Below are 26,982 nucleotides of genomic sequence, written 5' to 3'. Positions count from 1 at the left end.
CGTCTTCCATCCGCTCCCTTGCTTCCTGTGCACTTGTTACTTCTCTTGAAGCCGTCTCTCTCGTTTTTCGCATCGTAGAGTGATGCTTTATGACTTTCAGATTTAGTCATAGCATTCTCTAATTTCCTCTGCAACTCTGCTTCCCTTTGTTTGGCTGTCTCAATCTCTACTTCCTTTGCCCTGGATCTTTCTTTGATCTTGCCTAGCAGTTCATGCACCATGTGCATGTCTTTTTCATCTTCATCTGTCAACTCTAAAGCTTTTTCTGCCACCACCTCCACTGGCTTTGGCTTTTCTAGTACGTTCTGCTCGTCCAGTTTCTCTTCACTCTCTTTTGTACTCTTTATTTTTTCCTCTGTCCCTCTCCGATCATCTTGTTTTTGTAGGTGGATCCCATAGATTGCCTCAAGGGCCTCTTCTTCAGTGTACCCTATCGCTACCAGATCCTCATAATCGTTTTTCTTTTGCTGAATTGGATCTATCTCCTTTTCCTTGGTCCCGGCCTCCGGCTTTTCCATACCAGCCGTGTCCATCTCTACCGTGGTCTCTTCCACAATGATTTCCGTCTTCTTCGGGCTTGGTACATCAGTCATAGAGGGGTATCTGTCCTCAGCTTCCTTGGCTTTCCCCTTGTCGGCTTGCCCGTCTTTCTCTTGAGATTTAGTAGACTCATCTACTTTCCCTTTCCCCTTGTCGTCCTTTTTCAGCTCAGCTTTTAAAAGTTGTACTTCCTCTTCAGTGTATGGCTCGACAGGTTGCTGCTCCAATATAGCCTCTGACTCCTCATAAGCTCTAATATATTGATCAACATGTGGCCTGGCTGAGCTAGTTCCGACTTTAGTGGGGTCTGGCACCCACTTTTCTTCAAAGTCCCCCTTTAGAGCTCTTTCCGCTCTAAACTGCTCCACCAGTCTTTCCATTCTTGCTGCTTTCTGATTTTTGGTTTGCTTGGGAGCAACCTTCTTCTTTGCTTTCTTCATAAGCGGCTCATCCACATCCTCTTCAGGTTCTGAAACTATTTCTAGTTTCCTGCGTGCTCTTGTGGACGCCCTCTTGGATACTTCAGGCTGTTCTTCCTCCTCATCGGCTTCTCTAAGCCACTCATTCTGGGAGGGAACCTTTGGCCATTGATCTCTGGCTCCAATAGCTTCATAAGCTATTCTTGTCAGAACTTCAGCTCCTCCTATATACTTTGGCTTCTCGTTGTGCATGGCAATTACTTGCTCGTTGAGCGTAATTCACCTCTTTTGGCATATTGCTCTTCAATGCCCATGTGATGGTAGTTGCAATGGCATGGGGTGGTGTCGTATACTTTTGCGGTCTTTTACTGCAAATATGGAGAAACTGGTTGTACAGTCGGCAAAGGGTTGCCGCTTTTTGGTCTGCCATATCTCCATAGGTTGCATTCTATTTCTTGGACCTATAAACCTCTATAGCCTCCCTTCTTTCCCTGACAGAGCTCCCTTTGTTGTGCAGCTTCAATGCATCTGCAATGAGCTGTGGAGTGATCTGTACCTCTACTTTCTCTCCATCTATTGCTGTCAATGTGGCTTTCCCATCCTTCTGAATGGAGGTTGCCAACTCATACACTCTTCTTGTATCTACACCTGATGGTCTCGAGGTGAAGAATCTGTGCAAATCTGCCCTTTCCAGGTACCTGCTGATGTTCTCTGACCTGCTATAATCCACCAATTCTTGTGGGATCATCGGTATATCCACCGCTTGCCCTTGAGGATCTCTGAAAGTCCCTTGGTAGATCTTTATTCCCTCTTGTTCCAGTACTGCTTCCTCCACCCAAGTTTTGGTTGGCTTGAGGGTTTCTGCTGGAATGTCAAAGGGTTCCGCTTCTGCAAGAGCATCTTTGATTGTCGGTCTTTTTCTCTTCGTTGCCGATAACTTGGCGGAATCCATGGATCCTGTAACTCCAATTTCAGAATTTAGCGTCTTTTTAGTACTGAAAGCCGAAATGAAGCTTTTAACTATCTAAATGACTTGAAAATTGAAACATGAGCTATTCAGGGCCTAAGGATGCAAGGTAGGTGAAAAAATATGCAAAATGGGCTCAAAATCATGCTGGAGACATCATATGCGTATGATGTCTTTGGTGTCAAAATGACTTCATATTGGTTGTGCTTGTAGCTGATAGTGTATACATGAGTATCATATGCTTGGATTTGAGTTTGGATTATACCATTTGGTCAAGTTTTGGCCAGTTTAGTCCAATTCCGGCTCTTGGCAAAATTTTGAAAGGGATTTGGATTTTATGATCCAAATTGGATAAAACTTGGTGGTTCACCTTCAAATGGCATGTAGATCACTTCTGTTTGGTGGTTGAAGCCCTGAGGTGGCAAAATCACATAGTGAGACATCATACGCGTATGATGTCTTTTAGTGTATTTTTGGACCAAATTTCTCTATAAGCTTGGATTTGGCTTTAGATAGGCTTATTCAGTGGATTTATGAAGTTTGGATAGATTTTGGGCTAAAAATGGCTCTGGAGACATCATACGCGTATGATGTCTTTTTCATCAATTTTTCATGGGATTGGTTCTGTGGACTCCCCATGTACTAGTGAAGGATTGTCCCTACTCAAATCTTGGTTTGGACTTGAGTATGTTGGATTTGGGCTAAAATAGGCTTTAAGTGAAGGATTTTCCTTCAATTGGGCTAATGGGGTGATCCTCTTGACCAAATGATTCCAAATTTCATATGTAGCATGTATTAGATATATATAATGGATGTATGATGTCAAATGAGCAGTTTTGGCTCTGTAAGTGCAAATAGACATCATACGCGTATGATGTTTTTTGTGTCAAAATGGTGCTTTTTGGTTCCAAATAGCTTGTAGATGTGTTAATCAACAATCCTACAAAGTTTCAATGAGTTTGGAGTTATTTTGACAAAATTAGGACCAAAAATCAATTTTATGGCCTACTTTGCGTCTTTTTGGTTTTCCTTGGGTTTTCTAACTCCAATTCTCATGATACTTGGTTCATAGGATGTGATTAACATGTGGAATGAGGCCATGCACTCAAATGTTGAAATGGATGTGAAATTCATGCTGTGAGACATCATACGCGTATGATGTCTTTTCTTGAAATGTTGGTCTTTTTGTGCAAAGAATGCTTTGTGCTAGTGCCCTAAGCCCTGCTAACTAGTTTTCAACTTAAAAAGTCATTAGTTTAGCTAAAAAGCCCCCTTATAGGCATTTCAGTCTCCGAAGTCGTCTTTTTGCCTTGGAGTTGAATTTCTTCAACTTTTCTTCTCGAGAGTTGCATTTCCAGCTCATTGGATATGTTGTGAAGCCATCTATTTGGTTGAACTTGACTTTGGCTTCCCGTTCTCCATCTTTCTCCTTTTGGTTGCCCGAAAGCGTCTTTTTCACCATCGGTAAGTGAATTAGATTTCTTTTGGGTTTTGCTTGCAAACATAAGTCATCCATGTATATTTGAAGCTGCTTGTGAAGTTTCATTTCATTCGGTTGTCAATTTCAGTTGTTATGCCAAAATGACGCTTTGTGTGTCTGTCGTCGAATCGGTTGTTCCGACCTACTTTTGGTGATCCAAACCTGGAGATACTCCATGGTTGCATTGTCCTTGATGTGGTTGAACTTCCTGTGAAGTTTCGTGTCGTTTCGACAACTTTTTCCTGTTTGCCTCTTGCAGGCTCTGTTGACCTAGGGTTTTTCCAGTCGTTCTTTCTAGAGCTTTGAGTGTTAGAAACCCATCTTCTATACTAGGGTAACCCATCTATAAGTTCTTGCAAGGTTTGGTTAGGCGTTTGTGCCCCTACCTAGCATTCTTCCCCTTTCCCCGTCTGCTCTTGTTTCTTGGTTTTGGTTAGTTTTCGCGACAAAAGTTAACGATAAGCATCAAAAGCTTATGGCAACGAGTCTACCTCTCATGTCTGGTGTCCTCTGAGCTCTCGTAGCAGTCGTAGAAGGCGGTAGAAGGTCGGATGCTCCTGTGTGCTCTTTGCTCTCTCCAAGAAGGTAATAGTGGAAATGAGTTTGAAAGTGATGTGAAAAATACTTAACTTCGGGCTTCCCGGATCACTTGTTACCAAATTTGACATGTGCTCCTATCTCATCGTGAAATGCACTTTAGGATTTGAAATTTCTCAATTTGGACTCCGTTTGACCTGTTTCTGAGAAATCTGTCCACTTTGCCCAAATTCTGTCATTTCGGGCTTTCCGCAACTTTTTTTAGAATTGTACCCAATTTTTACCATGGGTTTCCCTTGTCATTAGGACCATCACCGTCTATTCTTTTCTTTTTTCCGATCTCGTTTCACCTGCTTTTTTATTTTTCTTTTACTTTTATCAAGAAAATCATAAAAAATAAAGGAAAATAGCAAATTGAAGCCAAAAAATTCCAAACATACACAATAAATAGCTGGTAACTCTGTGTATATGAATATACACTTATTTGTGATTTCTGGACTTGGATTACCACTTTTTTTCACTTTTTAGCTCCAAAAACACTCTTATTTAGTGATATTTACACATCTAGAGACCCAAATTCATCATTTGATCTCTTCTTGTTGCAAAACAAGGTATATAAGGGCATAAATATTATCAATATCCGCAATCAAACATAAAAATTGCAAAATCATGTAAGACACTGCCCTTGTAATATAATTTTTTTTAAAATTTTATTTTATTTTATTTTTTGCTTGTAGCTGCTCTGTAGCTCCTGTATACTATGAAGTGTCTGTGGGCGAAGCATTGTAGTTGTTTTGGTCATAAGTTCCCAATGCAATTGTAGAGCGATGATACAACAGTCTTTTCAATAAAGCTGCTCTTTGTTTGATTGAAGGATTGGTGGTCGGGTTTCGGGTTGGTGATACTTGGGTAGTAGAATTAGTAGATGGATTCTTCTTTACTTTGTTGTTCTTTTTTACAATCCAAATCTGCTTCCGCTTCACTTGTGCTTGCCACAAACTCTTTGCGACCCAAACCTGCTTTGTTCTTTGTGTTGATTTCCTCGCCTTGAAATACCTAGGAGTTTCCGTTGATTGTACTGAAGGGAGTTCCTGTTTACAAATCTTTGGGATCCAAATTTGCTTGCTATAGATTTGTGCCGTCATGAACTTCTTTGGAATCCAGATCTGTTTCACTGTCCTTGATTGTGTGGAATCACTCTGTTGTCTGGTATTGAAGACTCTGTTTTCCACCTTTGTGTTCTCTGGCACAACCTTTTTTGGTCTCCATACCAACTTTGACTCCGTTTTTTCCCAAGGTTGAGCTGTTATATTATTGCTTGTCTTCCTTATCCAATGTTGAGAATTCCTCGTCGAAGAGCAATCCAGTTGTGTAGAAACTTTTGGTTGCCATTGCTTCTTCTTTTTCTCTGGTTGTTGTTTACCTTTGGCTTTGGATTCGTCCTTTGGAGTTGGCTCTTCTCCTTTGGTGAACTTAACTGATTGACTTTCACCTTCGTATTTGATAAGCACTGATTTAGAACTCCAGTCAATCATTGCATTGTATTGCTTCTGCCATGGTTGTCCTAGCAATAATGGTTGTTGTGTAGCTTGGTCTTCAACCACGTAAAACATATGAGGATACACATAACGGTTAATCTGTATATTTAAAACTGTACATCCGACAATTTTGATTGAATTCTCAGAGTAACTCTTAAACTCTTGCTTGGCAGTTTGTAGTTTAGTGTCATTTGTCAATTGTCTATACAAACTGAGTGAAAGTAGGTTAGCTTGAGCTCCTGAATCCAATAGTGCTCTGGCTTTGATTTGGTTGGTTCCTACTTTGCATTCAATGATGGGTTCTTCTTTGTCATTATCCATTTCTGTTATACTGACTGCGTTTATTCGTATTGCTCCTTCATTGCGCTGTTTCTAACGTAGTAGTCTTCTTTTCTCCATTCTTCCCTTCACCTCGGCTTGCGCTTCCTCCACAATCTTTTTCTTTTTCTGGACACGCAGCTTTTCTTGATGTATTTTGAGAAGCATGTCTTGGGTTAGCGGCAAAAGATACTTTTTCACTCTGCATCCACTAATCCAATTGGGCATTTCTTCTCCGTCTAATGTAGCAAGCTTGACGGCTCCACTTGGTGATAGATCTTTAATCACCAGAGGTCCCATCCCTCGCTTTTTAAGCTTCTTAGCATGCTGTTTCAAAGTGTAAACTAGGACATAGTCCCCAACCTTAAACTCTTTAGTCCGTACATGCTTATCAAAAAATTCTTTTTGTCGTCTTTTTTGAGCGTAGATAGAAGCTACTGCTTTTAGGCGAAGCTCGTTTAGCTTTTCCATGTCATCTATTCTATCAGAAAGCTCGTGCCCTATCTACTCTAGATCCTTAGCCACCCTTAAGGTTGAAATCAAGAATTCTATTGGTAAGATAGCATTTAGCCCAAAAACCATGTTATATGGGGTCGTTCCTATTGATGTTTTATATGCTATTCTATATGCCCATAATGTTGAATGCAACTTATGGTCCCAGTCAGTTCTCGACTCAGATACAATCTTCGTGAGGACCGTGCATATGGTTTTTTTTGTTGCTTCAGCTTGTCCGTTTGCTTGTGGAGGATACGGGGCTGATTTCCTATGGATTACCATGAATTCATCTAGAAGGATCTTTATCACTTCATTTATCAAAAGTGTGCCTCGATCACTCACAATTTCTATTGGCAATCCATATCGTACAAAGACGTATTCATATAGAAATTGTGTCGTGGTCCTGGCATCTGCTTTTTGAGTTGCCTTTGCTTCGACCCACTTTGTGAGATAGTCTGTAGCCACAACGATGTATTGTGCATGACTCTTATATGCAGGAGGTGAAATGGGTCCGACATAATCAATCCCCCATTTTGCAAAAGCTCTTGTCCCCATCATTGGTCTAAGCGGCATATCATCTCTTTTAAGTGGTACTTTGGTCCGCTGACAGTCATCGCACCGTTTAACGTATTCCTTAGCGTCCATATGTAATGTTGGCCACCATATTCCTGCAGCTAAGACAAGTTTTGCTGTTGATAGCCGTTTTTTTGGCTCTTTGTAATTGCCACAGTAAGTTACCTCACCCTACCAAAATCACCCAAACACTGTGGCTATCCCTACCATTTCACTGTACATAGGCGTGCGTGAGTCACGGGACTTTTCCCTTATCTTCTTAAAAACCCTCAGCTAGCTAGTCACTGGGCTAGGTGAGCCAAAAAAAAATAAAAAAAATAAAAAAATAAAAGTATATTATGGCCTCTTGGTGTGTAAATATTTCATTGTATATATGGCCTAAATATAGGGATTTTTTATAATTATTTTGGTATTTATTTAAATATTTCTACTTAGGTGTGTGTTTTATTAAACCTATGTACACCTTCTTTCATCCTCTTACACCATAATTTTATTTTTTTGCCAATATGTACATACTCTAACCTCATATTTTTCCTTTATACAAATCACTCCCACATTTTCACCCTCACCCTCGTGAAAACAAAAAATTGATTTCTACTCATTAGTTACTTTTATTATATTATTTACTTGCATACATTTTCCTCTTTCACCCAAAATAATTCAAGGAGGGACCATATCATATGATTCCAATATCTTTCCATATCCATAACTCCTCCATATTTTTATTATTATTTTTACTCATTATTCTAACACCATGTGCTCATTGAGCTAAAGTCCAGCTAAAGTCCATGAATAGTCCATACACTAGTCCCACCATGTATATATTTCTTATTTCACCAATAATCCTCCTCCATGCATGGGTCAAGGGCAACTTGAATGCTTTGTATTATAATATGACAAAGGAGGGGCTCACTCTTGGATGCATTGTACAAATTCAACAAAGGAGGGGACCACTAAAAGACTTTTGCAGGCATAAAAAACAGGCTTTTTGGTGAGAATTTTGACACCTATCTCCACTCCGAATTTGGAGCGGTGGTCAAAAGAGAAAATGTAGCCCACGCTCTGAATAATCACCCCAAATGTTTTCATGATTTTTGGAGCTACCAGTTGTGAGCTATGATTTTTTTAGTGGACCCCAGTTTTCCCATGCTATGCAGCCACACTCTCTCTTCCACTTTATCATTTTCCTCTTTCACACACACTTCTCCACTCATCATCCCCATCTCTCTCACCACTCCTCTCTGCACACTACTCACCTTCTCCTCAACCTTGAAGAATAAGAGAAACCATGGTGAACTCATACCTCCCACACACAATTCCATTCCAAAATTGACCACCTAGTCTCATTTTTCCTCCTCCAAATTACCCATATCTATCAAAAAACCACAAAATTCAGCCTCTTCTCTTAAAAGACAGCATCATGGTGGTTGATTACTCAGCTTCAATTACCTTGTCTCTCAAGGAAGGTCAAGAGTGGAGAAAAAATGTACCGTCAAAGCTAGTGGATCGTCAACAAGCGTCAAAATTGGCCCTACTCAAGACACTTGGAGCATCAACCTTGTAAGAAATCCACCTTTTCTTACCTCTTCAGAGTTTTTCTTCCTTATTTGTATCCTACATGGATACTCCCATTGTAAATATTCAATTCCATTTGTAAATTAATACTAACTCTACTAACACTAACCCACTATGAAAAGTCCTATCACCTCCATTTCTATCCTCTCTCTTTCCCCACCAACTTCTTGATAATTCCAAGCAAAAGAAATTAGATAAATTGCTGAAAATCTAACCCAACCATGGTTAGAGGAGTAACCCTAGCCTTCAAAATTGCTATAAAAGGAGGGTGTAGCTAGCATAAAAGGGGGAAGCCATAAGCAAGAGCACTATGCTATAGCTTGAGAAGCCAAACTCAACCTCTCTAGAAGGAGCTCTTGAGTGGAAGCTCATTGTCTTATGCATGTGCATGTGTTGTAATAGGGGATTAGCAAGGGAAATCTATGCCATTGTAAGAGAGAGAGTGATCATTCAATTGAGAGTAGGAAATCTATCATTTCTCCTACTAGTGTAAGCCCAACATTCGCTGAATCAAGGAGGGTGGATTTGGACTAAGCTTGGATACTTTGTCTCCCTTCCAACGTGAAGTAATGGACAACAATGATGCGTAAGTGTCTTGGTGTTTTTTTTTTTTTTTTGTTAAGTTCTTGATAGCTTGTCTCTGGTGTTGTCATCAATCTAGCCATAAATCCCACATACTGTAAGAGGGCGACAGGGTGGAGAGGACTCCCCTGGCCTTAAGACAGTGATTGGGGTGGCTTTTCTTGTGATGTGTTGTGGTGAAATTTACGCAAGCTATGTTGAACAAGTACTAATCTCACTTTGATTTGTCATGACAGATTTGTAAGAAGGTATTAATGCAACAAGCACCCCCTCCCCCTTTCTCTCTCTTTCTTAAATATATAGTTGTGTTTGCTTGATCATCGCCGATACGTTTCAAAGCAGCCCGAGCACTATCTCTCTCTCTCTCTCTCTCTATCTCTCTCTCTCTCTCTATCTCTCTCTCTCGTGTTTTAGTGTGTGAGAGTATTCCATTGGTGTTAGGGTTAGTGTAATTCCTTACTTGTTTGTGGGTTGCTCTAACGATTCTCCTCTTTTGCATCCTAGTTCGCTCTTAAACTAGGTGGTGCCCCTTGTGTAGTTGGGATTTGGTGGTGGGTTTGTTGTTTTGGTTTGTGTTGTGTTGTGCCCCAGCCCCATTGAGCAGCACGGGAGCCTTGAAGGGTGTCTAGAGGCCACTCTCCTAATTGCCCGCCCCGGACCGCCTCAAATTGGTGCCCCCACGGAGGACGGCTTGTGTATTTTTGTGTAGAATCAACCTTTAGCATAGTCAAGTAGTTTGCATGAATCACGAAGCTTTGTATGATCCCTTCATTCCCATTTCAAGGCAAAAGGTACACATAATTGTTAGTACTAAGTTGCAATTTCAACGTGTCATTCGTAGAATTTTAGGTCCTCTTAGGTTGGCCGAGATAAACGCTTCAGTAAATCCTTTTATTTTGCCTCTCATTAGGTACGACCTTAGTTTGGACGTCTATATTTTTGTTTTGTTTTAAGCATTAGGACATGCATAGGCCATGGATAATGGCCCAGGAATAGAGGTTTTTCCCTTTCATTTTACTCCACACATTAGAATAAACGTTGCAATTAGTAGAAAGATCCATTTTCAACAACGAATGGTGTTCATGTTTGGTGCCCAAAGAGCAGGAGAAATTCTTGCATCACCAAACCCTGTCATTCTACCTCTCATCAACTACCACACTTCTTTTGATGTACATGTTTTCATTTTATTTTAAAATGAAGTGCAGCCCGGCAAAGTAGTGTGTATGTTTGTTTTTTCTTTGTCCAAGTTGTTACAAGAAACAAAAAAACGATCATTTGTTCTAACTGGGAATGTGTGTGCAGTGAAAGTTCAATCCTTAGAGATCTAGCTCTATTACCAATTGAGTTGCAGGAGCAAGTAGTAAGGCGTCCCCCTCATAACAAGAGGGTGGTGAAGTTAAGACGGAAGGTCCTACGCGTTGATTCCATTTTCCTCTTGTTGTTGGGCACTAAGGAAGACCGCGCATTCATCCAACTAGTGTGTGCCCTAAGATTGGTAAATAGAGTGAAATTTGGCGTTTGGCGAGTGCATTTCACCATTGAGGAAGACTCTTCAGGAAACTTGCGGCCAGAGTTCATGCTTCATAGACTCACATTTGGTGAATTTTTCCCTCATTTGCGTCTTATTAATAGTCTTCCTTTCGCTTTCAACAAAGGAGATAGGGAGCTATTCAGAGCTTGTCTTAATAAAGAGAGCATAGAGAAGATTGCAAATTTGTATAAATTCTCATCCTTCTCTACTTTCTATGACACTTAGTTCATAGAGACATTGTAAATCTCTTTATGATTTTGAATGATTTAACCATAATCCTAAGGAGTTTTTGTCCAAGAATTTTGTAGCACAAGTGGAGTCTTTAAATCTTGCAAACTTGATCGGACTTGATGAGGATGTTCTTTATGAAATTGTGAGAAGGTTGCCTCACTCCGACTGTGTGGAACTCGAAGGAAAGGAGCTCCTAGTCAATTGCTACTTTCTCACGGCCTTCGACGAGCATGAAGATCTAGTTTTTATACAAACCGCTTGTGCATTGGGAATTGTAGAGCAAGTGCAATTTATCACTTGGGACGTGGTTGCTCTTTTGGATCCAGAAAATGAAGTTCTAGAGATTTCTGTTTATCGCCTTAGCTTTGAAGAATTTCAACCCTTCTTAGAGCTCATCAATAGTCTACCCTTTTGTTTTGATCAAACAAATCGAGACCTTATTGAAGCTTGGATAGCTGAAGAAGATAACCTAGAGTGGTATTTTCTCACTTCTTCATTTGCAGGCGAGTGGTTCTAGATCTCTATTGTATCCCTTATTGTAACTCGTGTTGTAATCTTTCATAATAATGGAGAGCCAACGCCAAATGTCTGGATATCCTCTTTTCTTTGGAGAGCCTGGAGAGGATGCAGAATTATTTTTAGCAAATTTCAAGATGTCTTGCCGTATCAAGAGGATAGTAACCGATCAAGAACGTGTAGAAATGTTTGAGGTGGTCCTTAGGAAAGATGCTAGTACTTGGTTTGACTCTTTGCCTGAGTAAGTTAAGGGGAATTACACAGAAGTTTTGAATCGTTTTAAGAGATACTTCTTTGATCCCCAAAACACTCAAAAACTATGGCAAGACATTGTTTCTCATAAGCAAAAAGACTTAGATGACTACTACTTGTACAAGCAAGAGTTTCTACGTCTTTGGGCTCTATGGATACGAAATGTTGCTAACCCTGGTGATGGTGCAGAATTTTTAAAGAAGGAGAGGTTCATAGCCGGACTCTTTCCTGACCTTAAGGTAAAACTTGAGGCGGGTGCACCTGCTACTTTTGATGCAGCTGAAACTAGGGCTGCTGAGAAGTATAGGAAACTCAAGTGCTTAAGGGGAGAGGTTCCAATAGAAGGTCTTAGACCCAAAGGTAAGTCACAAGCATCAACATCGAGGGAGCTTCCTGAGGTAACGGCGGAAGTAATTGAGAAGTTAAACGAATCTTTAAGCAGCCTGCCAATTCACCTTGCACAAGCTGTAGGTCCAAAGGGACAAGCAAAGAAGTCTGAAGAGCGAGATCCACGACCTAGGAGAGTCTTGCAATGTTGGAATTGCGGAGAGTCTGGACATGGGATGTATAATTGTCCTTGGCCCCGTGGGGAGCCAGGGAGGCCTAACTTGAATTACCCAGTGATGAATGCAGGTGAAGGAACTGGTCAACAACCAAGGCTTCTACAAAGGCCAAATGGACCAAGATCACCTCCACAAGGGGTAGAAGGAGTTCCACCTTTGCCAGATCCAAATGTGCATGTGGTAGAGGTGACAAATTCAAATGAGGTTGACATGGAAGCCAATGGAATTAAGCGTGGCCGAGGAAAAGGTAAAGAGAAAGAAGGAGTCACATCACAGAGTGACCATGGACAAGGCAAGAAGGCAAAGGGAACCAAGGAAACCAAGAGGACTCGACGTCGTATCAACCTCCAAGACTTCCCTCTTGGACATGGTATGGCTCCGTACAACTTGTTGGAAGACATGAGAGGTAAGGGTCCTGATATTTCATGGCCTCAATTTCTTGCATTATGTCCACAAGTTAGGAGGGATTTAACAAGGGCAGTTAGCACTAGGAGAAAGGTAAAAGAGAGTGTGCCTGTTGTAAAAATTGCACAAGCTGAAATGAATGAGGACATTACACCGGTGCTAGACTGTTACATCAAAGGGAGATTGGTTAGGAAAGGTCTAGTGGATGGGGGTGCACAAATTTGCATCATGACAGAGGAACTCATGCAAAAACTAGGCATGCACATCCATGAGACACCTGAAATTAGGGTCAAGATGGCAAACAATAGCAAGGCTAGGTGCGTAGGCATTTGTAAAAATGTTTTTGTGGAGGCCTTTGGCATTAAGAAGGCAGTGGATTTCTATGTCATGTCTACCAAGGGAAATGGTTACCCATTTATCCTAGGAAGACCATGGCTAATGAAAATGCGAGCTTTGCAGGATTGGGAGAGTGGAAAGCTAATTTGCAGGAATGACAATCACAAGAAGGTTGTCTTTGACATGAAGGAGCAACGCCAAGAGGAGCTCCATGAAGAATCATCTCAAAGTGAGACGGAAGAAGTTTGGACCGATAGCACTTCAGAAGAAGAAAGTAGCGGCAGCATTACTGAAGAGGAGTCTTCCATCGAAGTCATGGGGGTAAGGTTTAAGCCAAGCAACCAAGAGACCTCTTGTCAAGGCTTGGAGGAGGTAGGTCCTCAAGAGAACGAAGGTGATCAAGATGAAGGGATGCTGGAAGGTATGCTATCAACAACACTTACAAAGGATGAAAGCGAGGAGTTCAAATGTGTGCTAAGGAAGTTTCCTAGGCTTTTTGCTAAAGACTACACCGATGTGCGTGGAGTAGATGCTGTTCAACACAAAATTGAGTTGAAGCCAGAGGCCACACCTAAGGCTCAGAAGCTACGAAGGCTAGGAGTCATCAAGGAGCAGGCTTTACTCAAGGAGGTAAGAAAGCTTCTAGCAGCAGGGTTCATTTATCCAGTGGAGAATTCGGAGTGGGTCTCTCCTGTTGTTGTCACTCCTAAGAAGAACGGCAAGTGGAGGGTGTGTGTGGATTACCGTCCCCTCAATGAGGCAACAAAGAGAGATCACTTTCCCCTCCCATTCCAGGATGAGATACTAAATGAGGTAGCTGGTCATGAGAAGTACACTGTGTGCGATGGTTACTCAGGATACTTTCAAATAGGGATTGCACTGGAGGATCAATTGAAAACAACCTTTATCACTCCTTGGGGTTGTTATGCTTTTAGAGTCATGCCATTTGGTCTGACAAATGCTCCTGCAACATTCCAACGTTTCATGAATATGGTGTTTCAAGCATTCTTTGGAAAGTCAATTAGGGTGTTCATTGATGATTTCTGTATTTATAGCTCAAAATCATTGCATCTACAAAGGGTAGAAGAAGGTTTAAAGAAGCTCTACGACATGGGAGGTCAACTCAACCCCGACAAGTGCCATATAGGTGAGGATGAAGTAATCTTGCTTGGTCATAAAGTTTCTTACAAAGGCATTGAAGTGGATCCTTCGAAGGCAAAGGCTCTTATTGAGCTACCATCACCCAAGAGTCTTAAGGAGGTCATCTCATTCATTCAAAAGGTGAAGTATATGTCACGCTTCATTCACTTAGCCTCGGAGTTACTTCACCCTTTGCAAAAGTTGACACAACAAGTAGAATTTGCATGGTCTGATGAGCTCGAAGAGTACTTTTGTAAAATTAAAGTCATTTTGTCAGAGCTACCAACACTCATGCCTCCTTGTTGGGAGTACACATTCTTTGTTAGCTCTAGTGTTGGAAGGGAAACAATTGGTGCTGTGTTGCTACAACAAGATCCCCACAGTACAAGGATGCGACCCATCTACTTTGCTAGTAGGGTCATGAATGCTTTGGAGAGAGACTACACAGAAGCAAAACTCATGATGCTTTCTCTCATGTTTGCGGTGAGAAAGTTTAGATCCTACCTGCTACCAAAACCTTTTTTAATTCTCACTGCAGAAAATTTGTTCCCTTGGGTGTCATCTCAAATGAATCTTAGTACTAGGATCTCAAAGTGGATTATGGAGTTGCAAGAGTTTCAATACTCTTTCAAGGTAGAAGATAGTGTGCGTGCACAATTGGCAGGGATTCTCACTTATAGGGTGCACGAAAAGGAGATTAAGGTGCCTGAAGTAAAGACCCTACCATTGCCACCACCAAAAAGTATTCCTAATGCTTTTACTTTGTTCTTTGATGGAGCTTTTCGTCGAGCCACAGGAAAAGCAGGGGGAGGGCTAGTGTTGCTCAACCCAAGTGGAGAGGTGGTCATGAAAGAGAAGTTCAATCTACCAAGTTCAGCTAGCAACAATGAAGCAGAATATGACACTCTACTTCATGGTTTGAAGATGTGCATTGGCCAAGGGATACAACGCCTCATGGTAAAGGGAGATGCACTTCTCATTGTTAAACAGATTTTAGGCATTTGGGCATGCAAGAATGAGAGCTTACGGACAAAAGTTCATGCCATTCGTAGATTGTTTAATCAATTTGAAGAAGTGCAACTATATCATATTCCTAGGAAACAGAATGAAGATGCTGATTTACTTGCACAACAAGCCGTTGCATGTGTAAAGAAAGAAGTGCAGGTCATCATGGTGGCGGCTGCTGTGAAGCAACCGAGGTACCAGGGATTGGAGTCATTGGCTCCCATCATTGGCTACATTTTGGAGGGTGAGTTTCCACCAAACTTCACAAAAGCTCAGAAGAGGAGACTTATGAAGAAGGCAAGCGTATATCTCTTCCTAGAAGGCTCCCTCTATCAAAGAGGGAAGGATCAAGTGTGCAGATGAGTACCAACTATCAAGGAAATTCCAGCCATTCTAAAAGGTTTGCATGAAGAGGCATGTGGTGGTCATTTTGCCCAAGAATTAACTGTGAAGAAGATTTTGCTTTCGGGGTATGTTTGGCCAAGTTTGCATGTGGATGTTCAACATTGGTGTAAAAGCTGTCACACTTGTCAGATAAATGGAAATAGAAGGTTGGTGCATGGCCCGAGGCAAGTAGTGCTTGCAAATGGACCCTTTGAAAAGTGGGGCATTGATGCTATGGGTCCTCTGCCTAGGACAAAAAATGGTAAACTCTACATTCTAGTGGCTGTAGACTATATGACTAGGTGGGTGGAAGCACAAAGTGTGGCAAAGGTAAATGAGAAGACAGTGAGAAAATTCTTCTACACTCACATTTGTTGTAGATTTGGCACACCTTTGGAGATTGTTTCTGATAATGGTCCAGGGTTTAGAAAAGGATTTCTCACAGAAGTTTGTGAAGAGCTTCACATTCTACATCGTCATAGCACACCATACTACCCACAGTCAAATGGTTTGGTGGAGAAGGCTAATGGTGTCATTGCAGGAATCATTAGAAAGATGGTGCAAAACAAGACAAAATTATGGGATGACTTCTTGGATGGTGCCTTGTGGGCATATCGAACCACATATAGGGAAGCCACGGAGTTCACACCATTTCACTTGGTCTATGGTCAAGAGGCTTTGCAGCCTATCGAGCTCAACATTCCAACAATGCGACTTCATGGAAAAGGAGCACAAGATGATCAAGAGGTATGGATGGATCGACTTCTTACGTTAGTGGAGCTTGAGTGGAAAAGAGAAGCAGCATATGAGTGCTACAAGAGGAAAGCCACACAAGCGAAAGAAACGCACGACAAGAAACTGAAGGACAAAGGCATCAAGGAAGGAGAGCTTGTGCTAAGGTATGACAATCGACTTGACAATCGTTTTGATGCCAAGTTTGAAACAAGATGGCAAGGGCCATACATAGTCAAGAAGGCTTTCAATTCAAGTTACTATCAGCTTATGGACTTGAATGGTAAAGAGCACTCCAGGAAAGTAAACGGGTATCGCTTGAAGCCCTATTTGAGTCGCTTTCTACCAAAGGATCTACCAAAGATCTGTCCAAAGGCCGCTGTCTTATGTAAGTATTGTTACATGAAGCATGAGTGTAACTCCAGCCAAAATTCTGAGGGGCTAAACAATGAAGATCTCGTCAAGGACTCTGAAGCACTCTCTTTGGAAAAGATGCTCTATGATGGTACATGAATATACCATCATCCAGGGGGAGGGCTAATGATAGCCGTTTTTTCGGCTCTTTGTAATTGCCACAGTAAGTTACCTCACCCTACCAAAATCACCCAAACACTGTGGCTATCCCTACCATTTCACTGTACATAGGCGTGCGTGAGTCACGGGACTTTTCCCTTATCTTCTTAAAAACCCTCAGCTAGCTAGTCACTGGGCTAGGTGAGCCAAAAAAAAATAAAAAAAATAAAAAAATAAAAGTATATTATGGCCTCTTGGTGTGTAAATATTTCATTGTATATATGGCCTAAATATAGGGATTTTTTATAATTATTTTGGTATTTATTTAAATATTTCTACTTAGGTGTGTGTTTTATTAAACCTATGTACACCTTCTTTCATCCTCTTACACCATAATTTTATTTTTTTGCCAATATGTACATACTCTAACCTCATATTTTTCCTTTATACAAATCACTCCCACATTTTCACCCTCACCCTCGTGAAAACAAAAAATTGATTTCTACTCATTAGTTACTTTTATTATATTATTTACTTGCATACATTTTCCTCTTTCACCCAAAATAATTCAAGGAGGGACCATATCATATGATTCCAATATCTTTCCATATCCATAACTCCTCCATATTTTTATTATTATTTTTACTCATTATTCTAACACCATGTGCTCATTGAGCTAAAGTCCATGAATAGTCCATACACTAGTCCCACCATGTATATATTTCTTATTTCACCAATAATCCTCCTCCATGCATGGGTCAAGGGCAACTTGAATGCTTTGTATTATAATATGACAAAGGAGGGGCTCACTCTTGGATGCATTGTACAAATTCAACAAAGGAGGGGACCACTAAAAGACTTTTGCAGGCATAAAAAACAGGCTTTTTGGTGAGAATTTTGACACCTATCTCCACTCCGAATTTGGAGCGGTGGTCAAAAGAGAAAATGTAGCCCACACTCTGAATAATCACCCCAAATGTTTTCATGATTTTTGGAGCTACCAGTTGTGAGCTATGATTTTTTTAGTGGACCCCAGTTTTCCCATGCTATGCAGCCACACTCTCTCTTCCACTTTATCATTTTCCTCTTTCACACACACTTCTCCACTCATCATCCCCATCTCTCTCACCACTCCTCTCTGCACACTACTCACCTTCTCCTCAACCTTGAAGAATAAGAGAAACCATGGTGAACTCATACCTCCCACACACAATTCCATTCCAAAATTGACCACCTAGTCTCATTTTTCCTCCTCCAAATTACCCATATCTATCAAAAAACCACAAAATTCAGCCTCTTCTCTTAAAAGACAGCATCATGGTGGTTGATTACTCAGCTTCAATTACCTTGTCTCTCAAGGAAGGTCAAGAGTGGAGAAAAAATGTACCGTCAAAGCTAGTGGACCGTCAACAAGCGTCAAAATTGGCCCTACTCAAGACACTTGGAGCATCAACCTTGTAAGAAATCCACCTTTTCTTACCTCTTCAGAGTTTTTCTTCCTTATTTGTATCCTACATGGATACTCCCATTGTAAATATTCAATTCCATTTGTAAATTAATACTAACTCTACTAACACTAACCCACTATGAAAAGTCCTATCACCTCCATTTCTATCCTCTCTCTTTCCCCACCAACTTCTTGATAATTCCAAGCAAAATAAATTAGATAAATTGCTGAAAATCTAACCCAACCATGGTTAGAGGAGTAACCCTAGCCTTCAAAATTGCTATAAAAGGAGGGTGTAGCTAGCATAAAAGGGGGAAGCCATAAGCAAGAGCACTATGCTATAGCTTGAGAAGCCAAGCTCAGCCTCTCTAGAAGGAGCTCTTGAGTGGAAGCTCATTGTCTTATGCATGTGCATGTGTTGTAATAGGGGATTAGCAAGGGAAATCTATGCCATTGTAAGAGAGAGAGTGATCATTCAATTGAGAGTAGGAAATCTATCATTTCTCCTACTAGTGTAAGCCCAACATTCGCTGAATCAAGGAGGGTGGATTTGGACTAAGCTTGGATACTTTGTCTCCCTTCCAACGTGAAGTAATGGACAACAATGATGCGTAAGTGTCTTGGTGTGTTTTTTTTTTTTTTTGTTAAGTTCTTGATAGCTTGTCTCTGGTGTTGTCATCAATCTAGCCATAAATCCCACATACTGTAAGAGGGCGACAGGGTGGAGAGGACTCCCCTGGCCTTAAGACAGTGATTGGGGTGGCTTTTCTTGTGATGTGTTGTGGTGAAATTTATGCAAGCTATGTTGAACAAGTACTAATCTCACTTTGATTTGTCATGACAGATTTGTAAGAAGGTATTAATGCAACAAGCACCCCCTCCCCCTTTCTCTCTCTTTCTTAAATATATAGTTGTGTTTGCTTGATCATCGCCGATACGTTTCAAAGCAGCCCGAGCACTATCTCTCTCTCTCTCTCTCTCTCTCTATCTCTCTCTCTCTCGTGTTTTAGTGTGTGAGAGTATTCCATTGGTGTTAGGGTTAGTGTAATTCCTTGCTTGTTTGTGGGTTGCTCTAACGATTCTCCTCTTTTGCGTCCTAGTTCACTCTTAAACTAGGTGGTGCCCCTTGTGTAGTTGGGATTTGGCGGTGGGTTTGTTGTTTTGGTTTGTGTTGTGTTGTGCCCCAGCCCCATTGAGCAGCACGGGAGCCTTGAAGGGTGTCTAGAGGCCACTCTTCTTGTTGCCCGCCCCGGACCGCCCCGCCCCGGACCGCCTCACTGTCTTATCACCTGAGAAATGGCCTCCACCTACTCCTCCATGAGCTTGCTCTAGGATTATCACATACTCAGACTTTGACGCGCAAATCCTAAGCTGGTTGTCTTTACCTCTCTTATAGAGTTGATCTCCTATTAAAGCGTAATCTCTAGCTTCTGTCTCTACAGATTTCTGACGAGCTTTTGACGTTCCTTCTGGGAAAGTTCTATTTGTGAGATATTCAACAATATACTGACTCCATTCCGGAGCGATCGTTATCTGATATAATGTCGAATACTCTGCTGGCGGTTTTGATGAACATACAATACATACAGTGACATATTCATGTACGCTTTCTTTCATTCCTGGCCAATAGACTCCCAATTGTAACAAATTCCTATATGTGTTCCTTCTTGAACAATGAAATGCACATTCCTGAACATGTGCGTCGCGCAGATATATATTATATTCCTCAGGATTGATGCATAGTCGTAAAACATGATCATTTCCCAATTGATACAACCTTCCTGCAACCAATTGAAGATTCTTGGATTGCTGAATAGCAATATGTTTCTGGTTGTATTCTCTTCTATCGAACTCTCCTCCATAGGTTAATAGGTTAACGACATTTTGAGACCACTTCGGTATCATTTCTATGTTGAACAAGTACGCGTCTGGCATGTTGTCATCTACTCCTATAGGGTCTTCTCCATTCGTCAATCGCGAAAGATGATCAGCTCTAAGATGTGTTTTTCCTTTCTTTACTACTACCGTGAAGTCGAATTCCAGTAAGATAATGAACCATCTCACTATTCTCCCGGTATTGCATGGTTTATTCACTAGGTAGAGCAAGGCTTGGTGATCCGTAAAAAACACAAACTTGTTGGCTAGAAGATAATGCCGAAATTTCTTCACAGCATATATCATTCCTAATCCCTCTCGCTCTGTTGTGGTGTAATTCTTCTCTGCATTGTTGAGCTGTCGACTGGCGTAACAGATAGGAAAATCCATGTTTCCTTCTTCTGGCTGAGCCTGAATGCATCCTATTGCATATGCCAAAGCATCTATATGCACATGGAATATCTTCTCCCAATCTGGTGATTTCAAGACTGGAGCAGTAATGAGTGCCTCCTTCAATTTCTTGAATGATTCCTCGCACTCCTCTGTCCATTCAAAGTTCACTATTAGCCTCTAAAGTGGTTGGCCTATTATAGCGTACATGTAAATGAATCGTCTATAATATCCGCAATGTCCCATAAAGCTCTGTACCTGTTTCGCATTGGTTGGTCTAGGCATATCCACTATAACTTTTATCTTCTCTAAATCCGTGGATATTCCGTTTTGTGAGACAATATGTCCCAGAATTCTGCCATGTCGGACCATAAACACACATTTCTCAGGATTGAGACAAATGCGATATGTCCTACATTTCTCAAATACTTTTCTTAGGTGTTCTATATGCTCATCTCTCAGAAGAGAATGTACACATAAGTCATCCATGTATATTTCTAGAAACAACCTTAAGTATTCTTTGAAAGCATGCGTCATTAGTGCGGGAGCATTGGTTAGACCAAAAGGCATAACCCAATAAGCATAAATTCCCCACTCCGTTGCAAAAGCTGTTTTATGTTGATCTTCCAGTGCTATGGCTAGCTGGTTATATCCTGAAAAACCATCAAGAAAAGAGTATGCTGTTTTCCCTGATACACGCTCTAGAACATGATCAGTTATCGGCAGGGGATAATTGTCCCGGATTGTTGCAGCATTCACTTTCTTTAAGTTGACACACACTCGGAGTTTTCCGTTCTTCTTGGGTACTACCACAATTGGAGATACCCAATCGGTGTGTTCAATCTCGTATATGAATTCAGCTTCCATTAGCTTATCTATCTCTTCTTTGATTCGCTTAGCAAACGTATCATTATATGAGTATGGTCTCTGTCTGCTAGGCTTTGCGTCTTGTTTCAGTGGGATTGTGTGTTGGCATATCGATGGGTCAACTCCCTTTAAGTCCTTATAAAACCATGCAAACACATCCCTATACTCTCTGAGAAGACTCAAAAGTCTCTCTTCCTCGCCTGGAGACAAATCTATGGCTATGTACACCGGTTTAGGTGGCTCACCTGGAGCTGCTAAATCAACTTTTTTTGCATCCTCCGGTCCGTCATAAGATTCGTTCTCCCTTCTCTCTCGAATAGGTTGGGTTAATACCACCTTCCTATCCTCTATTGTGAATTTCCTATAGTGAGAGGGAACACCCATGTTTTCCTTGATTTTGGCGTTTTCGTCCTCTCCACTCTCAATTTCTGTTGTCCAAACTTCTTTCAGAGTTTTCTTGAGCTCTCTGTACTTGTTTCTACGTTCTAACTTGGACTCCGTGTGTTCTTTGTTGCGCTTGTTCTTTTCTGATTTTTCTGTTTCAGTTTTCGTTTCATTCCTTTGAACTTGATTTCTTGAGCTTCTTTTGTCTTTTCGTAAGCTCTTTTGATCATTGCCTCTCATTCTTCCAGAAATCTTGTCCTTAACACAATCTTCTGTCTTTACTAGCATTAGGAATTGATTTTTTCCCCTTATTCTAGGCATCGGATTGGTTCTAACCCCCTTTGTTTTTCTATTTGCTCTATAGCGTTTCTGGCGTTGTTTAGTTTGGTTCGGAAAATCATAAAATTGGACATCCGTTATAGTTTCTTCTTTTCCACTTGAATTGTCCATTGACTCGTTGTCTGCTTCATTTCCCCACTCAGGATGATCGGGAATGTCGTGAAACACCTCTTCTTCATCTTCCTTTTCCAGTGTATCGTTCTTTTCAGTTTCGAGTATAGTTCTCAACATGAAGTACGGAACCACATCGTACCCGTCCTTGTCGCAAAATTTTGTTGTGGGACCATCCGGAATTGCACAAACATCTAGGGTTGCTAGAATGTGTGTCCATTCTAATGGTTCAAGCGTGTCCTCTGGAAAGGGTTCTCCTATATAAGTTTCGTCTTCGATAGCCCTTTCTAAAACACATTCTTCTCGTTTCAGACTTCCACATTTCGAAGCTCCACACATCCATAACTCCTTGGGTTTACCTAACCAAGCTGGAAATTCGGATCCCGCCAAAGTAGCTGAATCAAACTCCTCCACCGGTGTTCGGTTCACATCTTTGTAGCTATGGTCTTTCAAGTTCACACGTGTAGTGGTTTCCATATTTCTCAGGTATATGTGATCGTAGCCCCAATCCTGGACCATTTTCAACTGTCTCATGAATGGTCTTCCCAGTATGATATCATAGTTATTCTCCTTGCCAAAATCGACAATAGCAAAAGTATGTTCGTATTAAATGCCGCAAGAAGTCACTACAACTTTCTCTAATAACCCCATAGGTTTCTCCATGTGTCCATCTGCTAATTGGAGTTTCAACCTAGTCTTCCTTATTGCTGGTTTCCCCCATTTTTTCCAGATTTCTTTTGTAGCAATGGCTACCCCAGCTCCGCTGTCTAGTATTGCCATCGTGTTTACTCCTTGGAATTCAACTGGTAAGGTTGTATTCCCCTCTTCACCTTCGCAATACTCTGCGATCTTGTTTAAGGGTACAAGCTTAGCATTCTTTTGTGGTTTGCTCAGCTCTTTTATACCCTCTTTCAGTCTCGATGTTGGGTCTTTTATCCCGAATTTCTCCAAGCATTTTCCTACAGTGGTCCACATATGTGGTCTTAGCCTCAAAAGCTCAGCTAGAGTCATAGTGCATGTCACTGGTGTTGACAAGATCTCTATCAATCCTTGTGAGTCAATGACTTTTTCTGATGAAATTCTTCGTGAGGGAAGTGTTCTAATCTCGGATTTTGCTTCATACTCTCCTAAGTATGAAGGTAAGGTTTTCAATGAGTGAGGTTTGCTCTCCATTGTTCTAACAGAGCCCCCATCTCCCCAGTAAGATTGCAGATCCAAGTCCACTTGAGATCCTGCCTCAAATTCCACTATGGGAGGGTTCTTGATGTCCTTTTCCCAATTTGTCTGATTAGCTTGGCAACTTAGCTCGTTTGCAAAGTTTGCCTCTCTCACTTGTTTCCAAAATTCATTGTAATCCTCATCTCTTCCGTAAGACCTCTGTATGACTGGATGAAAATTCTCTATCTCCTGATCCGTTGTGTTCAACACTATGCGGTCATCCTTGTGTGTATTTTCAGGCTTTTGTGCACTGGGAGTCTTTTCAGCTACCCGTGAAATAATAGTCTCTTGCTGAATTGGGTTTTCCGTTCCACAATTCATTGTTTCTTCTGGTGGTTCTAATAAGGCTTGTGTGGTCTCGATCATTCTCTGGCACATTTCAAGTCTCTGCTTTTCCAATTCCGCGTTTGGGTATGTCATCCACCTCTGTTCTTGTGTTTGGTTGTTCTTTAACCTAGCTTCGTAAGCTCTCATCAGTGCGTCCAATGGTTCGTGTACTTTGTCAACTAGAACTGATCCCCCTGAGCTTAAGCTCGTTGTTTCTTTGATACTCTTTTGTTTCGTTCTTTCCGGGCTCATCTCTCGTTTCCCGTTTTGACTCTCAAGTTTTTCTAATCTATCTTTAGTTCGCTTTAGTTCCTCAGCTAGAATAGCGTCTTCACGTTCTTTTCTCAACTTCATGCGTGCTTTTCTAGCTTTCCATGTGTTTCTCTGACTCCGCGGTCCTTGACTAACCACTTCAGTCGCTAACTTTCCATTCTCAGGTTCTCTAGTGGTTTTCTTAGCTTGAGCTCTAGTAACAACTTGCGTTGGTATCAGAGTTTCATTTTCAGACCCACTGCTGGTAGGAATAGTTTCTAGCATATTCAATGTCGTCTTTTGCACTTTGTTTGGATTCTTTGAACAATCCTCAATGAAGTGAGTAACCCCACACTCAGTGCAATAAGCGTTAATTCTAATGATTTCTGTATGTGGACAAACATTCATCAGATGGTCACCTCCACACTTGTAACAGGGTCCTAGTGTTGGTCTTGGTCCCACTTGATTCGTCCTTTGTGGATAGGATGGTCTTTGTCTTGTTAACCCTCCATGAGCTATGAACATCAATGTTCTTGCGTCCAAATTGTATCTCTCTTCATCAAAAGAACTTGTAACTGTTGGTATTCCAACATTCCCAATCATGCCCCATGGTTCTGGTTGTTTGGGTTCTTCTGGTGGGTAATACACAATTGGAGACATGTGTGCACCAGATTCTTCATAATAGGCTTGAACATGCACTAAGGATTTTTCTTCCTGATTCTCTAAGGTTGGTGCATATCTAATGCCTACTGGTCTTGCTCCTGGTAAAGGTGGTTGTTGTCCCAATACCGGTTGCGGTCTTTCTATCCCCATAGGTCCTGGTACATTTCCCGTTGGGTATCGAGGTACTGGATGTACTTGAGGTGGTGCTAATTGAGCAGGAGGTGCATACTGACGCTCCCTTACATACCCTTTGTTGTAATAGCACTCCTCTGTTGGATGGTTTGTCCATTTTTGTTCAATAGCACACCATTTCAGTGGTTTTGGCAATGGATTTTGGTATGGTGCCATCCTTTTTAGAGAATCTTCTATCATTTGCTCTACATTTGGCATGGTTGTTGTTTGAACATTCTTTTTAGTGGTAGTCTCGCTCGCTACGGAGGAGGAGCTACTGGATGCAAAATTTGTATCCGCTGACACCTCTCCATAAACCGTACAGTTATCCACTAAGTACAATGCCTCTCTCGTTACTTGCTCGAAACTTGTACAAGCTTTCAAGTGCAAGTCCTTCTTGAGAGTGTCGTTTCTCAGTCCCTCAATAAAGAGAACAGATAGTCTGTCATCTTGTGGTCGTTCATGTACTGGACATCTCTCAATGTATTGTTTGAAGTGAAGTGAAGCTTCCTTCACTTTTTCATGTTCTCTCTGTTTAAAAGCATATATTTGTGAGACCGTATTGTGCTTAATCCCTCGTTTTGAGAATTCCTCAGCAAACTCTCTTAGCAAATGGTCAATGTCATGGAATCCCCCTATGTTCAGTGGTTGAAACCATGTCAATGCCGTTCCTTCTAGAGTAAGACCAAATCCCTCGTATTGTGTATGGAAATCGGTTATCTGCTCAGCTCTTAAGACTTGCTTAAAGAGTGACACATGTGCATACGGATCTCCTGAACCACCATACTTCTTTGGCATACACTTCGCTACTTGAGATGGTCTCATACGTCTATGGTCTGCTACCAATCTCATTGCTCCTGTGTCCCGGCTAAAGCTTTCTCTAGCATCATGGACTTCATGGGTTACCCTTGTCGGTTCCCCTGCCCTGAATCTACTACTAGGAGGTAAATGTGATGGTTCCGCTTCGAACCTTGGACCTGGAGTGGTATATGTGTGGATTGGAATTGCACTACCTCGATTCGTATCCATTGACTCTCTGGAATGTAATGATCCCATTGGTTCGGGCTTCGAGTACTGAGATTGACTGAAAGAGTCAGCAACCTGAGTTCTTTTTCCTCCTGTCGTCATTGGGTTTTGCACTCCATTTGTTGGTGCTGGTCTTTGTGAGCTAGAAGTAACATAATATTGATGTAGTGGTCCCCCAAAGTATGTATATCCTTCTAATTCTTTCTTGCCCATTGTTGAGTATTGCCTCCCATACTTGTCGTAAGCAGCAATTTTCACTTCCGATCCCTCTGTGTAGGTAAAGACATAAAGTCTTTTTTGGTCTGTCAACTCTCCGGTGTAGGGTTCTTCACATCTATAATAGAGATCTTGCTCCCCATTATTATATTTGTATAGCCCCACATAGATGTTATCAGTGTTGATCCTTGTAGTTTCATTCTCTCTTCTTAACCTCGCATCATGGAAGTTCATTATTGGTGCTTTCTCCTCGAGTTCTTCATCTACTTTGGCTTTGGTGCCCATCAATCCCCACTTGTCCACAATGTTAGGGTTTAGGACTACCAAGTACATGGTACCCTCATCATCTAGATATCTATCTCCGCTATAGCTCACAGGCACTAAGTCCTTGAACTCACTAGGTCTATCTTCTATCTTCACACAATAGCGGTCCATTCCATCTTTGTAGATCTTGGCACCTTGCTCATTGTCATACTGGTATTTTATGAACAATAGCTTCATTGTGGCGGAAGGGTTTGATGATCCTACTGCCATATTTTCTCTGTTGTTCAGGTTCAAGTGTTCCAAGTGTTCGGTGAAAATCTCGTAAGATCTCTCCGAAGAAGTATCAGAAACACTTCCTTCAAAGATCGGCTCTAATGGTTGCACCCAACTTTGGTTTACACTTCCCTCGGTTGATATGACACTTGCTTGTTCCCCTTGTTTTGGTTGGTTATTCTGGAGATTCCTGCCCGATCTCAAATTCATCAATTCCCCTAAAGGACTTTAACTTTTCCGTCTCGGCAATTTGTTTTCCCCAAGTTTTTGTGGTCAGAATTGATCCAAACTGATTGATACTTGGTCAATTGTTTAATCTTGTCAGTTGGACAACTTCTGTTTCATCAAGTGAGAATTTTGTTGCAGTTATGCTGAAAAAGACATTATACGCGTATGATGTCTTTTTTCACAGATTTGGACTATTTTGGTTATGCTCACTCTTAGTAGCCCCCTTATGCTCTGTCCACTCACAAAATTCAGTTTGAACTCTGTTTGAGCAAGTTATGGCTAATTTAGGCTTTTCTTGG

The sequence above is a fragment of the Adiantum capillus-veneris genome, chromosome 21 (genome assembly GCF_014529385.1).
Source record: "Adiantum capillus-veneris isolate H3 chromosome 21, ASM1452938v2, whole genome shotgun sequence".
NCBI classification, from domain to species: domain Eukaryota; kingdom Viridiplantae; phylum Streptophyta; class Polypodiopsida; order Polypodiales; family Pteridaceae; genus Adiantum; species Adiantum capillus-veneris.
Note: the sequence above shows the minus strand (reverse complement) of the source record.